Genomic DNA, 19783 nt, shown 5'->3' with positions numbered 1-19783 from the left:
TGAATTTCTGAACAACTGTGTTCACTGGACACATGAACACAGATACGTGTAAAGCACTGCCCACCTCCACATTATGCATTGAATCCTAATGCATAACAATCCCTTGAAATTAGCTTAGATTTCTCTGCCAAAAAAATCATAAATAAGCAAGTAAATGAAAAAGAAAATAGCTTGTAAGCTACTTCTGCTGGCTGACACCTGGTTCCGGCTCCCTTCTGCTCTGCAATGGCCAACTGACTGGACGGAAAGGAGACAGGAATTTATGGTTACGGATCAGCTCATGGACTTGGGGCTGCGATGGAAGAATGTCCTTGGATAAGAAACAGAAGACCCTCGCTCTTGGCCACTTAGAAGGCCTCTCGGTGGTAGCCCAGGTAGACCTCAGTTCACCAGCCCTGGGGTCACGTGTGTTGTGTATGTTCTTAGAAAGCGCATGTCAGGACACCATGAGGGCAAGGCATCTGTGGCCACGAGGCAGGTAAGAGATGGTGCCTTTTGAGAAAACTAGAAACGCAGTGTGAGCATTTAATGCAATCAAACGTTTGCATTGGAATTAGAGACCCAACAGACGTCTCTGTCTCTTTATATAAATGTATTAACATTCCCAAGGTTTAAATGCCTCAAGATTAAAATACTTCGACAATCTATTTTCTAAATAGATTCAAAACCACAAGACAATAATCTGCTTCCTGTGTAATCTGTGCTGAAAATGGAAAATTGTCTGATTGTTATCAGATGGTTGTCCAATCAGATTTTTCCTTTGAGACTGGAAGAGGCCAACAGGACCCTGACTGCCAAGGTTTGCACAAAAGCTGGGGCAAGAAAAACAGGCCGTGTATGAGGACAGTCGGTCGGCCTTGTTTCGGACTGAGCTGGGGTGTGTCCCAGGATTCCCGACGCCCTCAGCCCCAGGGAAAGCGGAGTCCTGCATATTGCAGGATAAGCAGGAAAATGCATCTTGAGAAGCTTGTTCAGGGGCTCCGGTACCACAAGCACACGTGGACATCCCCCACCCTGCTGTGGGGCATTCTGTAAACCACAGCTGTGGCCATAGGAACACGGGTGCAGCCTGGGTGGGAGCCGCCTTTTATGAGAATGGGATGGAGCAAGGGGGGAGGGGGGGGTCCTTCGCACCAAAGCAGCAAGGGACTCTGAGGATGGGCGCTTTCCTTTTGCACCAGAAGCATCCAAAACCTCTGAACTTGATGTTTAATGTGGAAAAGGAACTCAGGGGCCAATGAAAAGGAGATCTTGTGGAACGTACAGCAATTCCCCGACTGCACCTTAAGCCCAGATGGAGTCCCCACGGCAATGATGGCTCACCAAACAGAGCAGACTCACTTCCAGTAATCACATTTAAAACTGCGGAGTCACACGGGCAGGGCTACCAGATCCACCGACGTCTCGGGGTCTCTCCGGGACTCTCCGGGACAATGGGCCAGGGGGCAAGAGCAACAGTTAAAAGACCGGACTACCGTAAGTCAATGGAAAGGCGCATTTCCATATTCTGAAACAAAAGGGGTTCTGCACCATCTGTCCCTGTCTGGGTGCCCCCGCGCCACACTGAGAGGATTTGCGAGGGATTCAAGTTCACCTTACAGATTAAACAGTCGCTCGGCCCAAACAATGGCCGCGGGAGCCCCTTCCTCCTTCCTTCCTTCCTGCAGCTGTTCCGCCTGGCTGCACGCGCTCAATGCGCGCCGCTCCCCGGTGGCCAGAAGTGGACTTGACCGGAGCGAAAACCAACAAAGGCAGACTCTGGGGGAGCTGCGGAAGCGCTGGGCACAGAGTCAACCAGCGAGGCTCATTGAAATGCAAATAGGGCGGCCTCACCCGGGCGCCCACTCCTGGTGCCCTGGCCGCGCCCCGCGGTGCGCCCAGCCTGCCGGTCCGCAGAATCTCCGCCGGCCTGGCCCACCAGCTCGGTCGTGGCTTTAATTTCTGCAAATCACTACCCTGTCAGCGTGGTCGTTACCCTCACTCTCCCCCGCTGACCTACCGAGGTGTCTCCGGCTTTCCAAGCAGGTTTCCCACTGCTGGCCAAGGAGCAGAAACATTCGCTGGGCTTCTGAGCTTAAAACAAACAGAAAAATTCCAAAGTTCCACCATGGAGGTTAGTTTTTTTTACCCCTTAAGTATTTACTCACTTAACTTTAAGTATTTACTCACTTAAATCTTGTTCTCTTCCTTTTATCCAGGAAGAACCAAACAAAATTTTTCAGGTGCTGGAGAGTTTGAATTTAGCAGGAAGGTCTGGCTGACACGGTAAGTGCTTAAGTGGAAACCAATCCCATCGGCACTGGGGGGCTGCTCCCCTGGCCTGGCCCCTTGTCTGACTTTGTATAAATAATAGCAACGTGCTGTTTGTTTTCCACTTTCCCCAAAGCTTAAAGTCAAGGAAGGCACGCACTGTTGAAATTCCTCTACTAAATGGAGGAATAAGGGTATTATTTTCTTGACAGAAATAAGAGGCTAATTCAGTTTTTAAGCAAACTATGAGTTACCAGCAATAACTTCAGAATAAAAGTCAATGGTATTTAAAGGTCACCTGAAAACCTAAGATGCCTTTCTACAGGATGCATATTTGGTCGCTATTCCAGACTGTTAGGAATAAGAATTGCTATGATGTAAAAAATAGGATGAAGTAAATATTTATTTTAAAGTTCCTTAATTTAGTAAGTTTAACAGAGTATAATCATATTTGAACATATAATAGATGTGTAATTCACTTAAACACAGATTGTTTTGCTAAAAAGCAACTAAAGAAATATTTACACTGTATCATCTTTGATTTTACATGATTTCATAGTGCCTCCTTATCTATCTGTACCAACACACACACACATGCGCGCGCACACACACTTTTCGGTGGGTAATAAGGGACCAATAACTGTCGCATTGCATTGAGCTGAGTTGAATTGGCTTATGTTGAGTTGCGTTGGCTCTACAAGACAAACACTCAGAACTGCACTAAGAGCTCAGCGTTGTGACACTTCAGGAGCATACAGCTGGCCGATCTCCCTGCCCAGGCTCCATTTTACCTTAGTGCACAAATACTACCTGATCTTCAGCCAGAGGACCACCCTCCCCCACTCGCAGCGCAGCTGGTTCACCTCCGTGGCTCCAGGGCCTGGCTGGTCCCTAGGATACGTCCGCAGAAATGAGAAGAGCGCAGCCCTTCCACTGGGCGCACGAAGCCCACGCCCAGCAGCAGAGCAGCAGTCTTGTGCAGCGGGCGGCCAGGGCTGCAGGCCACCAGCCGGGGGCCCTGGCCTTTCAAGGTCATACGCCGCCCTTCCTGTCTCCTGTTCCTACTGGCGCACCAGCCTGTTCGACTTCTCAGGCCAATGTGAAGAGTTCCAGGAACAGGCATGAGAACCGAGTTGAGCTCATGAAAGTCTTTTGCTGAAATTATTAGAAAAGAGGGACTCTTTATTTTCTAATGGAATTGATTAAATGGTGGCATGTGGACATAAAGCTGTGCTTGACCATGACCATCTTCAATGGAGAAGAGCTGGCCAAAGGCAAGAGAGAGACTCAGACCGAGAGGTTGTTAACAGAGCGTGTCCACGCCTGGGTTCGCCCACGTCTGAGTCAGTCCCCCTTCTCAGTTCCGTGAGCCAATAAACTCCTTCTGTGAATGAACCAGTTTAAAGATTTCCTGTCATTTTCAATCCAAAGGAATCTTGCCTGGTATGCTGCCCCAGTGGGAAGAGGTAACTCTGCCAGGAGTTGATCGTTACGTCACTGAGTTTATTTTGGGTTTTGCTATGAGTGCAGTTCATGCTTCTCTCAGTAACAGGTAAGTCGGTGCAAATCAACCTTATAAACAACCATTCCGCTTCCCCTGCTTCTTCATCTTCAGTATACAATGCACTAGAATAAAACACGGGTATGGATTTTTACTTTCTTCGGGATTTGAAAACTTCTCCGTTGTTTAACCGAGTACCAAGTGGGGCTTCAGTGGGAAGGCTGCGAACTCCCCCAGGTGCTAATCCTCTTAACAAGTTTAAGTTTGACTGCAAGTAGAAGACATATGACACGTGGAAAGTGGTTTTTAAAAATTGTTTCACGCCTATTCCGTTTAATAAATTCGTAACTGCATTAATAAATAGGAGACTGCAGAGGCCAGGGGTGTCAAACTCATTGTCACCAGGGGCCGCCTTGTGTTTGCCGCCTGTGGCAGTGAGAAGTTAGAAAATGGTAGTCACCGAATCACAATGAAACTTCGCTTAGAAAAACTTACAGGAAACCAAATGCATTTCTCATCGGATATCCAAAGGGGGAATCTGTTCTCTGTCCCCAGAAATGGATGATCGAAGACGAATCAATTAGACTGGCTTCTAAGTTCCTTTTCCTGATGTTACGATTCTAACTTTGTAGATGTAGCGGATGGGAACTTGACCTCAAATTAATTACTATCTGATGTAGGATGTTATCACCCCCCCCACAGTTATCACTCATTCATGATTATCATTATATTACTTTTAATTGTGTTTATTAGAACCTGAAAAGTGAAATCTTGTTTTCAATAAAGTATAACCACTTGAATTGTTTCCAGTCTTAGCCCTCAGTGAAGTTCCTACTGCTGTTTTTATTTAAAAACCTAAGAACAGAGGATTCAGATATGAATGAAGATGAAGAGAAACTGCAGTTCATTTTTCTAGTTCCTGTTCTTTGTTATTCTTGGATCTGCCATCCTCAGACCTTAGAAGATTGCGGGGGGGGGGGGGAACCATGAGTCTCTGTTTTGTAAATATTGACTCCTTTTCCTTCCTCCCTGTGACGTGTGACACATCTGCTTTCTATGTTTATATTTTGATGCACCTTGACATAGCTCCACTCTCCCTCCAGAGTCCCCAGTCTTGAAGAAAGGGGCGCACGGTGATGTCGGCCTCCTCGATGCTCACCTGTGCAGCCTGAGACATCTGCTGAGTTTCGTCAAAGGGAGAAAACGGTGGAGGCACGCGCTCCTCCGACACGTGCAAACTGTAGCTGTATGTCGAGCACCCTGGCACTGACACTACCTCCTTGTGGCGTGACTTCCTGTGCTACAGAGGCCTAGAAGCGGAAAGCCCCATTTCCCAGACTCCCTTGCAGCTTGGGGGTCCTGTGAGATCTAGCTTCTGCCAAGCAGACAGACCCACTCCAAACTCAAAGCTGGAAGTGAGCAGTGTGGGTGGTGGACATGCAGAGGGAGCTCAGGTCTCCTGGAAAGAAATGATGTCCAATTCTTCCAGGGCAGTTGTTTCTAGAGTCCGGTTTCTATAGTTCCAGGTTCCGAATGACAGAAGAGTTTTCTTCAGAACATTCCTATGTCGGGCTGACGTGTGTCCTGAGGCTGCCCTGTTCTGAGCTGTGTAGCAAACACGCAAGCCTGGGTCTCTGACCCTCCTGAAGAGTCTCTAAACTCCTAGCATCTGCTGAGCCTGATAAGAGCGCATCCCGGTGGATAAAGTGCTTGGTGACAGGCGTGGCTTTGCAGACTGAGGGGAACAGAAGTCTGAGACTGGTGGTCTGACTTGGTTGGATTTGAAGGCACCAAGGACCTGACCGAGATATCAGCCCCGCGGTGACCAGAAGCACGAGCAGCTCACTGAAAGCTAGGTCTTAGAGGACCCAGCACAGCCGCTGCAGGAACCAGTTAGCTCCTCAAAGAGTCGAGCCTAGAATCCGCACACGGCCAGGCAGTTCCACTCCCAGGTGTAAGCCCGAAGGGCTGAAAGTGAGCGTTCAGACAGGTGTTTGTACACCACTGTTGGTGGCAGCGTTAACAACAGCCAAGCGGTGAAAACAACCCGAGTGTCTACCAACATAGGAATCAATCAATAAAATGGGTACCTACAGATAATTTCGTCTACAGATAATGGAATATTATTCAGCCGTGAAAAAAGAAAATTCTGATACTTGCTACCACATGGATGAACCTTGAAAGCTTCATGTTAAGTGAAATGAACCCATCCGAGTTGCCCCGGGGAGGCCCTGTGGCGTTTGCCACCACCCCTACTTTGTGGGTGAAGGCCACCCCGACGTGGCCGCCCTGCCGGACTTGCAACCCCCTTGCTCTCGGTTTGCTCTCCACCACCCCTCGGTCTCTGGTGTCCTCACCACTTTGAGGCAGTCCAGCTCTGCAAGGCCGTCCCCTGTCACTGAGCTTCTCCAGCAGAGGAGACACACCAGCTTCTCAGCAACACTCAGGCCCCCAGGCTGGGGCACAGCCAACTGCTCTGGGGAACATAATGTCCTCCAGACTCTCCCGCAGAACACACTTGGGACGGTCAGTCTTGAGTGTCCAGTCGGCGAGGCCACAGTCCCATTCATTCAAGGAAACTCGGAGTTTTGCTGTTTTTGTGTGTGATCGGTGGGAGAAGGGAACCAAGGGCCAGAACACAGTTGGAAGGCGACCTCTTTGGAAGCAAACAGCACCGAGTCATGGGAAGGGGCCACAGGCAGGGAAGGAAGCCTTCACTGTCCGGGATCAGGAAGACGTGAAGACAGGACATCACAGACACGGTGGAGATTTTCTGATCTAAAGAGAAACCTATGAAAACTAAATTTGAAAACACAGACACGAGCCACATTGCCTTAGCTGAAAAGGGCTGGAAACGTGAGGGACCGCATGGCTAGGTCCTTCCACAACAAAAAAGGAAAGAAATTGTCCTGGCTTGTGAATGATGAGTATCTACTCAGAAAAGTCTATGTTCAAGAGAACGCACACACTATCCAACTGATACAGAATATACTATTAGAACTAACACATTAGCAAAGTTACTTTTGTACAGTGTACAAAAATCTATTTTATTCCTTATAAATCAATAATAAATAGTGAAGACATAACTCTTCAAAATCACTAGACTTAAAACTTTGTAATAAATTTCAAAAAAGATGAGCAAGACCTCCATGAGAAATTTTTAAAACTTCAGTAAAGAACATGAAGTAGACCCTGATTTTAAAAATATATTCAGATCTATATATAAATATAAAATTTTATGAATATAAAATGTTCATAGAAATACACAACATCAGAAATACATTCATTTTCCCTAGATGAATTTCTAAATTCCATGCAACTCAAATAAGAAAACATGATAGTTTTCTTTTCTTTCCCTCAAAAATACATGTTTTTAATTTGTCAAGCTGATCCTAAAACTCATGTGGAAAGGATCCACAAGAAACAGTTCTGGAGTCAAAGAGCAAGAAACATCATCTGGTTACAAAGTAACAAAAAAAGTGACTTCGAGCGGCTTCGACTCACTGGTTATTATCTGCGCCACACACCAACGTGGATGTACCTACAAGAAGAACACATGCCAACCCAGCGCTGGACTCGGAATCTCTGCAGCCAGTCTCTTAACCAGGGATGTCTGCGTCCGAATGAGCAAACCCACGTTGTGGTAGTCCGTCGGTCTCCGTGTGCCTGACCGACGAGTCAGCTCCTATAGAAGCACCGTTTCCAGCACAGTGAGAAAGCCAACTGTGTGATCCTGCAAGGTCAGCTTGTCACAGGTTCATGACGGAAGTGCCGTCTCTGGGGGCCACTGGACAGGCAGCCCTGAGGCCTTATCAGCGGGCAGCTCTCCCACGTTGCCGCTGTTGATGCCTTCCACTCGAAACTTGGTGCCGGTTCTGTGTCTGTTCACGGTCATTCTAATCTGATATCCAGCTTCTCGTGTTTAATCTGCTCGAAGGAAGATCACTCCTCCATCCCGTGCAATAGCCCCCAAGCTGCTCACCGTGCTCTGGACACAAAGCTGCCGACACAGGAGGAGGGTGGGTCCCCTCAGGCGTGGCAGACGAGGGGTCTCCCAGGCAACTGTGTGCGCTCCGCCACTCGGGGCGTGCAGTGGGTTTCACGGTAGCGTGCGGCACTGTGCTTGGCCCGGAGTGGCACCCAGGAAATATTTTGGTTAATTGGTTGTCACAGGAAATAAAATAAAACCGACATAGCAATCCGTAATTTTTGGATGTTAAAATTCCCCAGAAATGTCGCCTCACTGTCTTCTCCTCGCATGCCTAGTAGAGACGGATTAAGTCAAGCCAACTAACAGATTGCATGGGTCAACGTGGCTGAAGGAGGCACGCAGCCCTAGGACACACTGGCCCACTCTTGGGCCCCGGGCCCTGTGTCCAAGCTGATCCTTTTCAGGATAATTATCAGCACATCTGAATTTGACACTGAGAAGTAATTAAATGCACTTTGGTCTGAAGTGGGGAGAAAGATGTGGGAGGGTGAATAAGTTCCCTTTTTCTTTCACTGTCAGAAATCAAAGAAAACGAGGGCTTACCACGCCAGAGGACAGTGCCCTGGTGGGGTGGGGGCCCTCGGGGCTCTCCGGGGCACCTTTCTCTGCCTATCGCTGTGACAGACCCTCCTCCTCAAAGACTCGCCATAAATCACCACTGGAGAGAGGATTTACGGCCACAGAGACGGAAAGGGGGGAAAGAAGACCACCCCTTCACAGATACAATGAGGGATCCGCAGACCCCAGCAGGCTGGGGGAGGACAGAGCGGGAGGCTGCTGGCTAAGAATAAGAAACAGCTTGTCCCCAAACAGACTTCCCGTCTTCAGGCCGTGGCTGGGATGCATCTGTTCATCATGGGACGCACGCAGCCCGGGCGGGGACAAAATGTGCTGCTGATGGGGTGGGCCAGGTCGGGGGGGGGCAGGAGGGCCACAGAAAGGTCCCCAGAATCGGTTGCCTGCTTACTGGCCACACCTGACCGGGTGTTTACAGACAGCAGCACAGTCCACAGCCCAGTCTTCCTAAACCGTCCTGGGACCAAGGCTGTGTCTTACTGGGGAGCATCAGACACAGAGAGAAGACATGATCTGGGACATGTGTCTATGGAGAGAGCGCCAGAAAATATGAGAAACTGCACTCTTGGTATATTTCTGCTTCTAGTTGTGATAGGATAGAAAAGAAGAGCAAGACACTGGATCTCATTTGCATTTGTGAGCAACAGGGAAGAAGAAATGATTGCTATAATTCACTGCTTCTTAGAACTTGTGGGCTTTCAACATTCTCCCCAGTAGGTAACCGTGAACCAACCTACATTTATTCTACCTGTAAGCATCATTCGCTGGGTCATTCTCCTGGGAGGTAAACAACCACGCTACCCACGTGTCCATACTGCATTTGATGGAGGTGTTTAACCTCAATTGTTCTCCTGAATTTGTGAGAGCTTTAAGTTTTCTCTTGCATCTTTACAGCAAAGCAGCCTGCTGCCAGGGGAAAACCCTCCGGGGCAGATGCCAGGTGTAATGGAATACTAGTCTGATACATTAACTGGCGTGCTTCTCTTTTTAGTTTCTGTTACTTTTAACCCTGCCCCCTTCAGGTACTTAGATGGGGGGCCGGGGGGATCCACCCTATAATCAGAACTCCGAGAAGCAGAAGGTCAAGGCTTAGATTCCAGGTACTGGGATCTAAGAACGGAGGGATACATGACCAGTCGCTACCATGTAGCCTTGCCTACCTCTGAGTGAGACTCACAGGCCAGACTAAAACATTTCGTCCATCCGATTTACCTGGACCCACCTGACTCGCTACGGAGTGCTGAACTGAGGCCCACGTTTCGTCCATCTGCTATTTACTTGGTGTCTACTCTCTGTGTAAGACATATAAGGAATAAAATTATACAGAGGCTCCTTTCCTGTCCCCCAGGAGCTTCGGACCTCACGGAGGTGGGCAGACATGTGGCCAGAGCCATTGAATACCAGTGCCGGGTGACCGTGCTGCCCAGAGGCGCCATTCACGCCGCAGCCCCACCCACCCCGTCCACCTGCGTCCGCCATCCTCAGGGCCCGTCCCCCTTCCCTGCGGGTCTCCCCGACTACACTAAGCAAGTGCTAATCTATCTCTACACGATATCTGTCCCAGCACATGGACGAGGCCTGCCCGTTCGAAGCATATTTTGTTGAATGAAGGAAGAAACAAACGAATTCATGCCAGGGTCCATGTTCGTTCTGTGATTGCGTCAAATTTGATTTTCCTGCAAGAGTTTAGAGAAGTAGGCTTCCTGTAGACCTGCTGCTAAGCCTGGCACTGCCCGAGGCCTCTTGCTGGGCTTCAGAGGAGGACTTGGGGCGGATGTGGAAGGTGGAGGATTTCCATACAAATGCCCAAGCAAGTCAGGGAGGCGTCGCCCTTGGCCTGGCAGAGGGAGACAAGCGGGGAGTGCACCTCAGAGGCTCCGGGGGGGACACCAGGTTGCAGAAAAGGGTGTGCAAACTACGCCAACAGTTTGGAACTGTGGGCTCCCTGTCGCTTCCGCTAACTTTGGGGCAGCCCCTCTGACCTTCAGGGGCAGCTCTGTGACCTCTGCACTGGTGCACCCCCTCCTCCCTCACCCCCAAGCTCTTCCAAAAGTCATATAAGTTCCTAACTCTGAATTAAACTCTTTAAATCTCAAACATAGAGACTGGCTTCTCTGTTCCTGGTGTCCATTTCTGGAACATTCCATCTCAGTGATTTCAGATTAACTTTTGCATAAAAGGGAATCCGTGCACACAGAGAAAAGACTTTGTATTTTCACAAAGGCAACTGATTTTCAGTCAGCGGTTCTGGTTCTGCTTGTGGTGCAAACATCCTAGACATCTGCGTAATAACACGTTTTAATTTCACGATGGTAGTTTTATGGGGCATCACCAGTAACTTCATACGAATCCATGCCTCTTAGCAGCTTGTGTTTTTATTCCCATTTCTAGGTGGAAAAGGGAATAAAACATGTAAGAACCTGTCTGACATCTCACATTCCTTACTTTGGAGTTACATTAAAAAAAAACAGTACCATTTGAAAGAGAAAGTTTCAGAAATAATGGCGGTTTTTTAAACAGCCAGCCTCCTGAATGTTGTAAGAGAGCTACCCTTTGAAACTTAACTTCCAGCTTGCAAATATAAGCCACACATATTCAAGTCATTAATTCTAACTCTTAGGGACATTTTATTGTTATTTTCCTGAAGGTTTTTACTCAAATTTTCCACTTCTGGCACTTCCCAAGGCAGGCTGGTCCCGGTGTCTGCCAAAACCGCTAAGCTTGCTCGCAGATAAAGCCAAGGGTGTCACTGGAGGAGGGACAAGATGCCCCCGGCGCAGGGCTGAGCGCCCTCCCCTCCGTCAGTCTCTGCGACAGGCTCCGTGGCCCCCGGGGAAACGCCAGGGCCCCTACCTCAGAGCCGTGCACCCCCCCTAAAGGCCAGACTTTTCCGGGTTCACCGCAGCCTCTTCCCTCTGGGAGTCCCCGTCCTGACCCCAGACGGCCCGGCCCCTGTCTTCCTCCCCTCTGTCCCAGGCCACTGGTGCTGCCAGGCTGGCTGTCCCATGTACACAGTGGGGAGCCCTCCCGCGCATCCCTGTGACAGCCAGGTCCCCACATCCCTCTCTCCCATCATCATCATCTTGAAGTCGGGCCCAGCCCCACAGGTAACACAGGAAGGGGCAGGGGTGTCACGTGAGGGGATACGGGGGTGTTCCTGAGAGTGAGGTCACTCAAAGAGCCTCAGAGGTGCCTCAAAGGGCCCGCTTCCCAGGAAGAAGCCTGTCTGGGTGACATGAGTCTCAGTTTCCTCTTCTGTCACAGTAGTGCCAACCCTTAGAGCTCACGTGCGTGGAGCACCGGCCGGGAACAACCGCAGCCATGAAGCGGGCCCTGACTGAGCAGCAACCGCTGGGCAGGGGGAGGAGCCTGCAGGCCCGTCACTTGCTGGGGGCCCTGCCGAGGCCCCGCGCCTCTCCGAGCACTGCACCTGCACAGGCTCCCTCTCCCCGAGCGGCGGCAGCGTCCCCAGCGACACACGCGTCCTGACACCCCCCACGTTCCAGGAGCCGGCCTTGCAGTTCCAGCTTCGTATGTGGGTCTCCCACGCACCCCACCCCCACCCCCGACTCAAGAGCACGTGCAGAAATTGTTCCACCGCACGCTGGTGCGCACGGGGCACGAGGAACGTCGCCGTGGAGGTAGGGGCGGAGGGACTGCCAGGCCCACGTGCCCCCGCCCCCAGCGGAGCTAACACAGGTGCTGGGGTTTCTGAGTGTGCAGGGGAAAGAGGTTTCACTCGGACCCCGTCCAACAGGCCCGGAGCCGGGAAGGCTGCTCCAGTCTGGTGAGACAGAGAGAAGTCACATACGTCGAACAAATGCACCTCTCTTCCAGGAATGCCTATCTCAAGCTGCCCCATCTGTCAGAGGTTCTCTGGCAAAGAGCAGGTGGGAGAGGTTTCTGCGCTCTGGGACCCAGCAGCCCCGCCCCGCCCCAGCACTCGCACCCGCGCGGCGGTCCCCTTAAAAGGAGCCACGTAGTCCGGGGACCTCACTGCCTCGTGCCTCCTGAGTTCCCACCAGCAGGTCAGGCCCGGTTGGAGGGGCCTCCGAGGGCCTGGTCCCCAGTCCTGCCCGGACCACCCTGCCCGGACCGGGAATGGAGGCCGCATCCGCACCACACTCTGCCCATCAAGGCCGCCTGGCTCCGGGCGCACCAGGGAACACATGCGATGCTAGACCGAAGCGCGGGAGCAGCTCCCACTGGGCAGAAAGGCGGCTTCTGCTCATTCCCGCCTCGAGGTCTATGATCCTTCAGGACTTTTCCAGGGAAGGCATTCCAGCTGGGCTGAAGAGATGGAAAGAGTGAGAGCAAAACAGAAGAAAAATCTATATAATTTTATTAACCAATGTCACACCAATAAATTCTTTTAAAAGTGAAAAAAAAAGGAGCCCTGGGCAGTGTGGTTCAGTCGGTTGGAGGGCCATCGTGAGGAGTGGGCCGAGGCTGGGAACCAGCCACCTGGGCGGCCCCCTGCGTGCCAGGCGCTGCCCCGGGCACCTGCGAGGGGAGGGCCAGGCGTGTCCCACTCGCAGCGCTGGAGCTGGCCCTGCGCTTCCTTCCTGAGCCCATCCCCCAGCTGGCAGGAGACACACCATGTGTCCCCGCCCCCATTCCCCCTGCCTGGCTGGCATCTGTGGCCACTGTTCACGGGGACTTGCACCCCCGCCTCGTGGCCTCACAGGATGTGGTGCCTCTGCTCCCAGGGCAGGGGCTCCGTGGCCATGGTGTTTCTACGCTTCTCTGTGTTTGTAAATCGACACAGATGTGCCTCTCTGGGAGCTGTTTTTCAGGGGATTTGTGCACTTTCTTCTCCGGGGCTGTTCTCACACACTGCTGTCATTCATTCATGTTCCAGCCGCGTCCAGCACGACCTGATGAATGGGCTTTTGAACCAGCGGCCAGCCGCGCTCAGGCCGCACTTCCTGGAGGTGGGGAGGGTGTGTGTCTGGTCGTGCGTGTGGGAGCGGGTGTGCATGTGTGTTTTGTGTGTGCATGTATGTGTTTGGTGTGTTGTGCCTGTGTCTGCATGTGTTTGTGTGCCTGTGTGTGCATGTATGTTCTCCACATGAAGCTATGATGGAGGCTGCTGCCATGTATCAAAGCACAGTCTATGGAATCAAACAGACCTCAGACAGAACTCTGGGTCCTTAAAAAAATTACACTTAATCTCCATAAGTCTCAGTTTCCTTATCAGTAAAATGGGAATAAAGATAATAGCTATCTCAAAAAGATGTCAAAATTATCTTTTTACATAATATAAAGTTATCATCCCTTGCAAAATGCAGCTGGCCCTCACTGCCACGTTTCAAACGTTCGCTGTGCCTGCCGCGTCATCTTCGTCAGGTGGCAGCACGCGGCGCAGGGCCTGGTGACTCCGCACCTCCTGCGTTTCCCGGGGAAATCCCTCAGGTGCGGGGGGGAAACATCACAAGAACGGCGGCAGTGTTGCCTGCGAAAGCTCTCAGGGGCTGGGTCGTGTCCCCCACACTTAGAATGTTGGAGCCCAGGCCCCCAGGAACTCAGAACAAGGCTGTCCCTGGAGTCAGGTATACTCAGCAGAACAAGTACGACAAAGCCACAGTGAATATAGATGACCTAAACGACACAACCAACCAGATAAACCTAATGAAACTCCACGGAACACTGCCCCCGACAACTGCTAAAGACACACTTGTTTTCCAGGCACACAGAGCGGTCACCCAGGCAGACCGTGTGCTGGGTCATAATGTACATAATTCGATGATGAATTTCAGAGGGTTTACATCTCACCGCACATGTTTTCTGACCACTGTGGAAAAGAAATAACACGGGGCCACTTTGTAGGCAGGCAGTGAAAAAACGTTCAAGAAAACTGTGTCTAAGAAAAACATGTCATCAAGATTAGAATAAGCAATAAAAATAATTCGTAAGGACAAGAAAAGAACTAAAAGGATCGGAAAGTCTTAGGAAGGGAGTAATCGAGGGAGGGAGGTTCTGTGAAGGGGTCACCACAGCCATTACTTTGATTCTTCTCAGAGTCACAACGGTGAGGCAGTGACAGCAGGCCCGATGCCCGTGTCCCCCAGACTCTCAGGAACACCTGCGTCAGAGTGTTGGGCTTTATCAGTGGTCCCCCACCCTTTTAACCCCTGGGGCTCTTGTTAAACTGCAGAGTCCTGTCCAACTACTGGGCCCGGGCCGGAGAGTCCACATCTCTGAGAAGGCCCCAGGCGGCGCCCACACTGCCCATCTGTCCACCGCCCCTCCTGGAGCCAGTTTCAGAAGAGACCTCGGCCTCATGGTCTGCCTGTCCAGCGCGTAAAAAAAAAAAATGGAGTCACGTGGTCCAAGCCAACCTGCTTTCCCATTCTACAGCCCTTTCATCATTCATTACAAACTGGATTCGTAGGGTACGTAACAATGTATTTACTGTATTTGAATCTTTAGACTGATTTTACCACACACAAAAATAAGCAAACAGTGGTAAGGAGATGCGCACAGAGCTGTTGGCCAAAAAAAGATAAAACCCAGAGGCTGGGTGGAGAGGCCCTGTGTGTCCTCTGGCCTGGTCTGGGGACAACTGTCCACCACACTTCCCAGGAGAAGAGTGTTTGTGAAGGACTTCGGGAGTTTCAATTGGCAAATTCAATGTAATTAAAAATACTTAAAATGTGCTCTCATGAAATACATTCCATCAAACACTTTTTAATACAATTGCAGACAACATGTGACCAGAGAGAAGGAACCTACACACATCTCTCAGAGAGACAGCTGGGGGCCACGAGACCCTCCAGGGCTGGGTGACCAGCTGAGCGCGACTGCCAAGAAAGGCCCTTGGAAAGTTAGAGCACAACCAAAAGGGGACACAATAAGCCCTGGTCCCCGCAAGACGGAGTCAATGGACCCTGCTTATTTTTTTATGTCGGTCGCCATGGAATTAAAAAGCAAAATCTAATTCAACATGTCAATCGGATTCTTTCCTTCCGTCACAGATCCACGCAACTCAACTGCAGTAACACCTAGTGGCCATAGGCCCGGTATTTCCACAGCGGCGTCTACCCAGAGTTCCTGCTCCCCAGAAACCCTTCCTTTTCCAGTGAGGCAGCTCTTCATTTCAATCGTCCACTATCATTTGGAAATAAATGCAAACCGAGAAGCTGCAGCCACACAAAGGGCATCCACAGCTCCTTCACCCAGACTTCCTGTCGGTGACATTGGCCCCGGTGTCTTCGTCACGGGGGGAGGGGGGGCACCTGAGGCTCTGCGGCTCACACCGTGGCCCCCACCCCAGCTCCGCCCCAGGGGCCCCAGCACGCATGTGCTAATTACCATCTGTCCTTCACAGTTGCCGCTGGCTCCAACAATGTTTTTTCAACACTTTTCCCTTCAGAACTGAACCCAGTCTAAGGCCAGGTGTTGCATTTAGTCCTCGCCTCTCCCTGGAGGTCTTTAGTTTTGAGAATTCCATTAGTCTCTTTTTGGGGGTTTTTTTTGGTCATTTATGACATTGGCATTTCTGAAGAATTCATCGTCTCTCTTTTTTTTAGTGGAATGTCCCCCATGATTAAACTCGGAGTACCCATTCCTGGCAGGGGTTCTCTCTCAGTGAGGTTACGCTCTTCCCCAAGAATCGCGTCCAGGAAGGATGATGCGTGTTGAGTTAAACAAAAAATTTTTCATGGCATCTTAGACCAGATGTTCAACTTTTAGAATAAGGCTATTAATTGAATATGTCTTTTTTTCTAAATTAGGCAAAGTGTGTTTATTACATAAAGGAAATTTTTGTTTGGAACGGTTTTCTGAGCTTTTTGTCTGTCACCTGGCTTCATGATCAGGCATTCCATGCCCGCAGGCCGCTCAGTAACCTTCAGTAGCCGGAGAATGAAAATTTCCAGAACCATCTTCATAACATTCATTAAGTCACTTCCAAAGGGTGTCCCCAGAATGCCTTCTTTTTAAAATATATTCACAATTAGCACACCCAAAATGAAAACACCTGCATTTGCCCCCAGTCCTTTGCTTATTTACTCAGAACCTTCATTAAATTAAACAAACTGTTCAGTTTGTATTCCAACAGACATTCACACTTGCATCTCTGAATTGACACCAGTAAGCGTGATCTCGGGGGACACGGACTCCAGCGTCCTACGTACCTGAGTCACGTTTCCTACACGCCTGTGTCACAGAAGGATTCTGGAGAACAGGGCATCCTGACAGCTGCTTTCAGTTCACCCTACTTTTTCTTAAAGAACATTTGTTTTCAATTTGTCAATAAATAATGGAAGAAAACACAGCTGAGGGGCCCAGTGTGATTTTTATGGAAGGTTCATTTTTGGAAATCTGATAAGCTTATAACCACATGTGTTTGAAATCATTCTAGTATAAAATTCAGAAAGTCGGGATGGAAGAATCCTGCTTCTCGGGCCACTCACGTTTTATCTATCTATTTTATCTCTGACTTGGCACTCTTGGTCAAATATTTTGTGTTTTTAGAAATTTTAGAGAAAAATTTATATCCATGTTAAACTTGACAATGTTCATACAAACTTCGAGCCTGCAGATGTTCCTTGTTGACCATACTTTAGAATTAAAAGTACGTGGGCAAATGGAAATAATGTGTGTACATGTGTAAAAGATGCAGAGGGAGAGAATCGTGCTCACGGGCCCACCGGAAGCACCGCAGTGGCTGGCGCGTGTGGGCACATTGGGTGTGGGGATGTTTATTGTTAAGAGGATCCGTCTGATACTGTTCTTCTAAGAAGGGCACACACTTAGCAACACAAAACAAACGAGACATTTTTAAAGGTCTTGAAGATAAAAGCTACTTCTGTGCTGGGCCGTGATCTGGACAAGAGAATTTAATTTTATGTGTACTATAAATTCTGCAGTAGAGAACATGGACCAAACAGTTACTCATGTTGGGCAGACCGTTCTGCTTTGGGAACTCAACAAAGTGAGTTCCAACTGGAAATACGCTTGTTATACGTACTGCTCATTCTGTAAGTGTGTGAGCAACTCCGGTCACGGTTTCCTTAAATTAGAACGAACTAAATTTCAAACACTAGATGAGCTATTCAAGAACATTTGATAAGAATTTACTATAGCTTCAAAAAGTTCTGGAGAATTATTTTTAACAAGAATTTTTATTACTGTTATGCTTCCTATAAGTCCAGTCTATAAAAATAAACTTTGATGGACACAGAGACAAAACACAAACTTCCCATTAATGGGATCTAAACTACCTGAACAATACGGGTAGGACTGGGCGCAGCCAGCAGGGGCGTTTCCTTGGTCTCATTTAAGGGCCCATTTCTTACAAATGAGTAAGAAAGAGGATTTCCTTCTGCACACAGCTGAGAAAGCGGGTGCTGGGTAAGAGGGCGTTTACCCAACCACCCAGGAAGGACACGCTTCAGACTCATTAAAGGTTACTCATATCTGCCATCGATCACGAAGAGGCTGCTTGTACCATGAAACAGAAGAGGCCAGAATCCGGAGAATGGCAAAGCAGTGAGGAATGTGGACTTGGGAGCCGACCCCCAAGCTTCAACTCTAAATGGGCCGTTCACCTGCTCTGTGTCCTCGGGCACTTCGCTTGGCCTCCGTTTCCTCATCAGTGTAACAGGGATCGTGCTCGTGCTTCCCTGCTTTCTTAACCCTGTGCCGCTTTCTCTGACACCTCCAGTCCTGTGCTCCTCCTGGCTCTTGAGTCTCTGACCTCAGACAGCAGTGTGCCTGTCCTATCTGATGGCCCTCATGTGAGCCGGGTGCCCCGTCCACCCCCATTCTTTCCGCTGATGCCAAAGTGCAGGGGCGTTTACCATCGCTGTCTCCGCTCTCCCGCAGTACGTTGTCCCCTAAATCACGTGTGACCTGGCTGCCGGGCCTTGTGTTTTAAAAGTCGATTGTCTTTGCAGATTGTGTGTGTCTGTCCTTGCCTGCTGCCCCCTCCTCCCAAAGTCTCCCCAGTTCCTTCCCCGGACAGTGCTCACCTGGGCCCCCCCTGCCTCTCATCTTTGCTCCTCGCGTTCTCCTTTCCTTTCTCATCTCAGAAAGATGAGTCCTTTCCCAAATCTAGTTCTTGTTGAATGATCTTACTCATTTCCAAGGCTTTAAATTGCTCTCAATTAATAAGATTCCTAAGTCTGCATTTCTAGCCAGGACGCTCCCTGGAGCCCTCATCCCGAATCCCAAGCTACCTACGCAACACTTTCAATGGGATGAACTGCAATCATTTTGATCTTCACATATGAGAGTTCACTGCGTGCACACAAGACTCCGGCTTCTCCTGGCTGCTCTGCTCCTGCTGGTCATCATCCCCAAAACCTCAGAGTCACTGCTAGTCTGCTCCATCGCACCCATTAAAGTCTAAACCCTGCACACGTGGCCTCCCCGGTGCCTTTCCTGTCTGTCTCCACGTAGCTCACCGCCCCCCTGTAATCAAGGTCTTTACAGCACCTTGACCTCAGCACCTGCCTCCAAACCGGCCCCTCTGCCCCAGCTCTTCCACCCCACCCTATCTACCCTATACATTTCCAACGAGTCTTTCCAGACCGCAATACCCCCATCCTGCCCAAACCTCTGTCAGGGCTTCCCCAAACCTACAGGACAAACATATCTAAGCTGATCATCAGGACCAGCCCAAGCAAAGCCTCACCTGCTTTTTTTCAGAGTCAACTCCCACAGTCTTCTGTGACAAGCAAACTGCCGCACTGGCCGGGCCCCGCAGCACCACGGGCCCTCGGTCACCCCCTGCCTGCTCTCTCCTAGTGAAGTCTGCCTGTGTCTTCGGGGCCTGAGGCCAGCACTGCTTGCGCCCAGGGCGAGGGTCGCCCCCACTCTCAGGTCTCAGAAGCGCCCTGAACCCTGGCACTGTCCTCCACCACCCACCTTCCGACGAGTATGGTTACTGCTCGTGGTGGTTCCATCTGTATGGGTCACTCTCAGCACTGCAGGCCTTTGGGGAAGAGTACCTCGGGGCCTTTTGGAAAGATGACCCCTGTGGTGGAAAGCAGCCCGGACAGGGTGGGGGCGGGCACTTGCCGGCCAGGAAACCAGTGAGGCAGCCAGGGCAGGCGTCAGTCAGACCTCAGGCCCCGTGGGTACATTGACTGGAAAGCTGCGTCCCGAACTGGACTTCGGAGCCTGGTGCAAAATGAAAGATAGAATGTGCTTCTATTACTAGCTTGGGGGATGCCAGTAAAGGCTTCTTTTTACAAGAAAATATGGAAGTTAGCACGGTTTTAGAAAAAATAGTAAGAACATCAAAATGGCCAGAAAGGTGGTTCACTTTGGAGGTGTTTTCCGGCATCACTGTTGATAATGAACTTTCCAGTTTTAGCGGATTTCAGGGTGGATCCTGCTTTCCCCTCCTGGTTGGCTTTAAAGCAAATGTGGTAAGATGATGAACTACATAGTTAAATTCAGTGAGACTCCAGAAGGACATTCTCTGTTAAGGCCCCAACAACGCCTGAGATGGG

At 50.1% G+C, this 19783-nt stretch overlaps 1 long non-coding RNA gene across 3 annotated transcripts; it reads left to right on the top strand.

The window, feature by feature from the left end:
* Positions 1-1861: 1861 nt before the first annotated feature.
* Positions 1862-10357, top strand: LOC119037582 (uncharacterized). 3 transcript variants are annotated; one of them, XR_005080227.2, is made up of 3 exons: positions 1862-2113; positions 2199-2265; positions 9341-10357. It is a non-coding gene; the product is annotated as an uncharacterized LOC119037582 (long non-coding RNA). The 3 variants fall into 3 exon arrangements; XR_005080225.2 differs by lacking the exon at positions 9341-10357 and adding an exon at positions 3682-3816; XR_005080226.2 differs by lacking the exon at positions 9341-10357 and adding an exon at positions 3030-3649.
* The last annotated feature ends 9426 nt before the right edge of the window (positions 10358-19783 follow it).

This window comes from Artibeus jamaicensis, unplaced genomic scaffold, assembly GCF_021234435.1.
Source record: "Artibeus jamaicensis isolate MK-2021 breed Jamaican fruit bat unplaced genomic scaffold, CSHL_Jam_final scaffold_537, whole genome shotgun sequence".
Lineage (NCBI taxonomy): Eukaryota > Metazoa > Chordata > Mammalia > Chiroptera > Phyllostomidae > Artibeus > Artibeus jamaicensis.
This window is presented reverse-complemented; position numbering and strand designations above follow the sequence as displayed.